Source organism: Piliocolobus tephrosceles, chromosome 6 (genome assembly GCF_002776525.5).
Source record: "Piliocolobus tephrosceles isolate RC106 chromosome 6, ASM277652v3, whole genome shotgun sequence".
NCBI lineage: Eukaryota > Metazoa > Chordata > Mammalia > Primates > Cercopithecidae > Piliocolobus > Piliocolobus tephrosceles.
The window spans coordinates 104123780-104129692 of record NC_045439.1 but is presented as its reverse complement, the minus strand read 5'-3'; the positions used below and the strand labels follow the sequence as shown (position 1 = coordinate 104129692).

At 43.6% G+C, this 5913-nt stretch overlaps 1 pseudogene; it reads right to left on the bottom strand.

Moving 5' to 3' along the window:
* Positions 1-918: 918 nt before the first annotated feature.
* On the bottom strand, positions 919-2393 carry LOC111553714 (annotated as a pseudogene).
* Positions 2394-5913: the final 3520 nt, after the last annotated feature.

Sequence of the window (5913 nt, the reverse complement as noted above, 5' to 3'; positions counted from 1 at the left end):
GTAATCCCAGCACTATGGGAGGCTGAGGCGGGCAGATCACCTGAAGTCAGGAGTTTGAAACCAGCCTGGCCAACATGGTGAAACCCTGTCTCTATAATACTCTTTTGTATTGTCTCTAGAAAATACAAAAATTTGCTAGGCGTGGTAGTGCATGCCTGTAATCCTAGCTACTCAGGGGGCTGAGGCAGTAGAATCGCTTGAATCCAGGAGGCAGAGGTTGCAGTGAGCCAAGATCATGACATTGCACTCCAGCCTGGGCGACAAGAATGGAATTCCATCTCAAAAAAAAAAAAGATGAATAGTCTAAAAATAAAGCAAGATAAACAAGGGAAATTCACATGAGAGTGAGATGATGGAGACTGGGGGTCAGGCAAGGCCTGTCTCAGTAGATGGAGCTCATGCTAGGCAGCTCAGGGCCACCCTGCCAGGCCTGGGGCCAGAGCATCTAGGCAGAGGGAACCATTACTATGAACACCCTGACCACTGGTACCAGAAAAGGTTTTGTGCTCTTCCCTGTCACCAGTCCTTCTGTGTCAAACTGTTCATTCCTAAACACCAATCTCACTGAAATAAACATTAGCTACATCTTTGTGAAAGCTTTTCTTTCTTTTTTCTTCAAATACTGGGTGTATTCCACATGTTTAGTTTTGTCTTCTCACGATTTCCATGTCTGACCATCACTACTACTACGTCCCGTAGTAACATTTCACACATACTTAAAACCAAGCAAAGGGCAGAGTTCTACCTTTAAATACTAAACAGGTGTTTCAGACAACACATTCTTGGCGATGGAATCCAGACATTTCTCAGACATAGTAGGGAAAGTTCTCACCCTGCATTATAAAAAGGACAGCCAGATATCAACTGTTACACAATGAAATAAGATGAAAAAACGTGAACAACCTGTTTAAACTATTCTTAAAGAGGCTTCCTCCACTGCCAGAGATCTCAAATAGCCTCCTGGTTAGTCACCCGGTAGCAATTCTTCACATAACTGATGAACTTGGCCTCCACTTTGGGAAGAAAACCACCTTCATCGGCTGGGCGCGGTGGCTCAAGCCTGCAATCCCAGCACTTTGGGAGGCCGAGACGGGCGGATCACGAGGTCAGGAGATCGAGACCATCCTGGCTAACACGGTGAAACCCTGTCTCTACTAAAAAAAAATACAAAAAAACTAGCTGGGCGAGGTGGCGGGCGCCTGTAGTCCCAAGCTACTCGGGAGGCTGAAGCAGGAGAATGGCGTGAACCCCGGAAGGCAGAGCTTGCAGTGAGCTGAGATCCGGCCATTGCACTCCAGCCTGGGTGATAGAGCGAGACTCTGTCTCAAAAAAAAAAAAAAAGAAAGAAAACCACCTTCATCTATTCTTGCTTGCATTTTTGCTTTAATGTCTTCTACAGAACTAAGTCCTTTTGGTGTTTTAAAAGTTTTTTCTTAGGCCGGGCGCAGTAGCTCACGCCTGTAATCCCAGCACTTTGGGAGGCCGAGGTGGGCGGATCACAAGGTCAGGAGATCGGGACCACGGTGAAACCCCGTCTCTACTAAAAATACAAAAAAAATTAGCTGGCGTGGTGGCGGGCATCTGTAGTCCCAGCTACTCAGGAGGCTGAGCCAGGAGAATGGCGTGAACCTGGGAGGCGGAGCTTGCAGTGAGCCGAGATCTGGTCACTGCACTCCAGCCTGGGCGACAGAGCAAGACTCTATCTCAAAAAAAAAAAAAGTTTTTTCTTGTGCTTTGAAGGATTCTTGACCTTTTAATCTCATGTTGATGGTTTTGAGTCTTTTCCATTCTGGTTTTGTTGTTTTGCATTTTGGGTTGAAATACTTCCTGTAGATTTCTTCACTGAAGATTTTTCTTCAGTTTCCTCTTCAGCAAAATCATCATCATTATCACCTTCATCATCATCATCTTTGTCAGCAGCACGTTTTACTTTTTTCTGCAGAAACTTGCTACCACCTGCAGGGCAGATCGATTTCCAGATATACTTAAGAATTTCCCATCCTCCTCCTCTTTGTCTTCTGACTCTGCAGCTTCCTCCACAGCTACTAAGTGTTGTCCACTCATATGCACTGGCCCTGAAACACATTTCAACGGTAAGACCATGGGTGGTGTTATTTCAAAGCCCCCAAGGGAAACTGTTGGCTATACAGATGTTTTCAAAGTTGCCTGTGTTACCTTAATTGGACTGCCTTCATTATTCATGATCTCTGCTTCAACAATGTGCAATTCATCCTTTGCACCGGCCCCTAAACTGGTGGTTCTTAAAGATAACTGGTGCTCATTTGTATCATTATCCAACTTAAAGTGACAACCTTTGTCACCCTTTAGTTCCTAACTAAAAGGATAGTTCTGGGCCTTAGGAGGCTTAAGTACATGTCCATCAAATCTTCCATAGGGTGGCGGCACACACTTAGATGGGAGAGGAGGGGAGTGGAGATAAAGGATTACTGCTCCAGAGAACAGCTGCACAGGTTGGAATCACACCGGTTTCTTTTTCTCTCTTATTTAAATCTGGAAACAGGACAAAGTCCATAAAGTGTGTCTGTGACTCTGGCTGGATGACTGGCCAACTGTTTTCCCCATAATATACCATAAAGGGGAAAAAATACCTGCTGGGGAGGAAAATACAGAACAGATGGTGATGTTTACTCCTTCATTCACCTTTGCATATGTGAGAAATGCTTGCGAAACTTCTAGGAACTGGGTGTTGCCAGAAGGAAAAAAAACACATAAAAGCTAATTACTAGTAAATAACAGCATCAATAAGCCTAATCACACCTGGGGTGGCTGAGCTGGAAATAGAAAACCCAGCTTATCACATTCTTACAAGCCTGTCACTTGTGGTAATCAGAGCTTAAAAAGGGAGAGGGACTTTTCAGGGTAAAGTCCTGTTATTAGTTCTTAGCAGTGACGGTCTTGTTTAGGCTAATTGTAAAATACTGCTTCTTTAAAAGCAGATGTAAACCTTTATGGCAGGAAAGGAGAAAGACATTTAAGTAGGGAGGGTGAGTGTGAAACAGACTGAGGAAGGCCGAGCATATAAATCAGGAGAGATAGGTTATCTTTCAGTTCTATATGCTTTATCTATATGCTTTATCTATATGCTTTAACCAGACGTGCGAATCCTCTGGGCCCAGGTTCTCCCCATCTGTGGAAAGGGAGGATTGGACCAGAGTGGTGGTTTCTAGTGATTTTCAATTTGTTGCTGAATCTTTTCTTTAAGTGGTATCTTACACAGAAGCCCTACATCTAAGGTAATTTTATTTTTTTAAAGGTGGTATCTGGCAATATTGTCCAGGCTGGAGTGCATTGTCTATTCACAGGCCTAATCACAGCTCACTGCAGCCTCGAACTTTCTGAGCTCAAGCAACCTTCCTGTCTCAGGTCTCCTGAGTAGCTGGGATTACACGTGTGTGTCACTGCACCACACTCTAATCTTAAAGATGAAGTTGCTCTGATTGATGATGAGATGGCAGACCCAGAAACCTATTTATTCATTCACAGATACACCAAAACAATAAATTTTTTTTGGAAATTTTTGTAGTGTTCTTACTGCCTGGGAAACATGGTGGAGGGGGGCAGATGATAAATAAACATGGTAAGCGAACAAATTCTATGATAGTTAGAAGGCGATATATATAACAGAATAAAGAAAGTGAGCTAGGGGAAGGGAAGTCCACAGTGTCCAGTTGGTGTGGAGGTAAATGCTATAGAGAAGGGAGTCAGGGAAGGCCTCAGGGAGAAAGTGAGGTTTGAGCAAAGACCTGAAAAGTGGGTGAGGGAACTACCAAGCACATATCTGGGAGACGAGTTTCCCAGGCAGAGGATACAGCTGGAGCAAAGGCTTTCCATGTGAACATATCTGTGCGCTGGAGGAACAGCAGGGAAGTCAGGATGGCGGGAGTGCAGTGAACCAGGAGATCAGTCATGGGAGATGAGTAGAGGGGAACCGGGGGCTGGATGATGCAAGACCTTGCAGAGTCTGGTCAGGAATTTGGCTTTTATGCTCAGTGACATGGAGAACACTGCATAGTTGTGAGCCGGGGAGAGACCTGATGTGACTTCCATTTTAACAGGCTCACTTTTGTTGCTGTATTGAGAATAGACTAGATAGTTATGAGAAGGGAAGCAAAGAGGCCAGTTATGAGGCTAGTGTCTGATTCAGGCCAGAAATGAGGTTGCTCACACCAGGGTAGTAGCAGTAACAGGCAGTGAGAAATGTATCAAGGGTCTGGATATAGTTTCAAGGCCCACCCCTCAGCCTCTTCCTCATTCCCATAGCTGCTTCTGGGGACCTCCTGGAATCCCTGAGACTTCCAGGAGCACAGTTTGCAAATCCATGGGTCTGATGACCTGCAAGTCTCCCTCCAGGTTCTGGACTCCAGCTCCAAGGGGATCCAGAACACTAATATTCAAGGAGCTACAAGAGAGATGGCATGATCTGCTGGGCCTAATTTTTTTTTCCAACCAAAACATTTACATTTTGAATAATGAGAAATATTTTAGCTTACAAATCATCATCAGTTTCTATCCCAAGCCCATTTTCACACCAGCCGTTCTGGCCTCATGTTTTGGCTGCAGGCAAGAAGTTCAGTGAAGGCCTCAAATGTGCAGTCATTTCCTTATGCGTATGTTCAACTCTCTCCTCTGGATGACAGAGATGAGCATCCTCTTGGGACCCCAAGACCCAAATCCCTCCACAAGATGACCTCTGTGCTGTCTGCACTGTGATATTCATAACTTAGGATTTTACATACAGTGGGTTCTCAAAGGAAATAGGTAGTGTTGATTCAAATCCGTGACAATAACTCCACATTAAAACAATATTATAAACAGCAAAATTGCAAAGAGTTGCAAGGTGGATGTATGTTTCTGTTCACTTTGGCCAAATCTCATAGGTAGCTGCCTGTGATATGATCTGAGGGCCACAGAGGGCCCACCTACCTAAATTATCTCCTCCCATAGGCTTCTATTTCTGGAATCATCCAAAATTAGGCCAGGATGTTGAATAGGATTTATCTCAAATACCAAATGTGATCAATTAGTAAAGTCTGTCTGGAACAATGTGTTGAAGATGGAAAAGAAACATCCAAAATCAACATCAACAAAAAAGAACTGTATTTGATTAGTAATGTCTGCTATGGCCACAGGATGAGAAAATTTTTTAATACATTTTATCCCTATTTTAAGCTTTTATTTTATGTTAAAAGTCCCTGTATTCAGAAGGTGCCAGTTAAAATACAAACATGAACAGGAAGAGTTCCAGTAATGAAGCAAGTTGAATATCCATTCATATGTTCTGTATGTCTCAAAGAGTAAACTCTATTTCTTAAGTATGTACCTGAATCTTGAATTGGAGGTAGCCTGGCCCAAATGTGCTTTGTTAGGAATTGTTATATGCAAATCTGGTAACGTTGTTAGGAATTGTTGTATGCAAATCTGGTAACATTCAACCCAGCTGCTTTGTCTGTTGCTCTTTGGCATCATACAAGTTATTTTTGAGCACCCACTATTTGCAAGGCACAATTAGGTGCTTTCTATATAATATGTCAGATTCTTACCACAACCCAGCAAGTATGTATGATTTATCTCCATTTTCCAGAGAAGGGACTGGGATGTCACACTGCTACGGGTAGCAGACAGAGGTTCTGAATCCAGTTCTGCCCACGTGCAGCACCTGGCTCTTTCCCTCTTTTAAACATTTGCAATGGGACCTCCGAGCTCAAGCACAGCCTCCCGTAAAGGGGAGATTACCAACAAATGGATGTCACCAGCTGACAAATGATGAAGCTGTTCATCCCAAAGATGACTCTAGTAGCCTAAGCCTGGTGATCTTTGTGATTTCACTAAGTAAAGCCCCGAGGGCAATTAACACTGATTCAATAAAGGCCAAAGCCCTTACCCAATCATTTG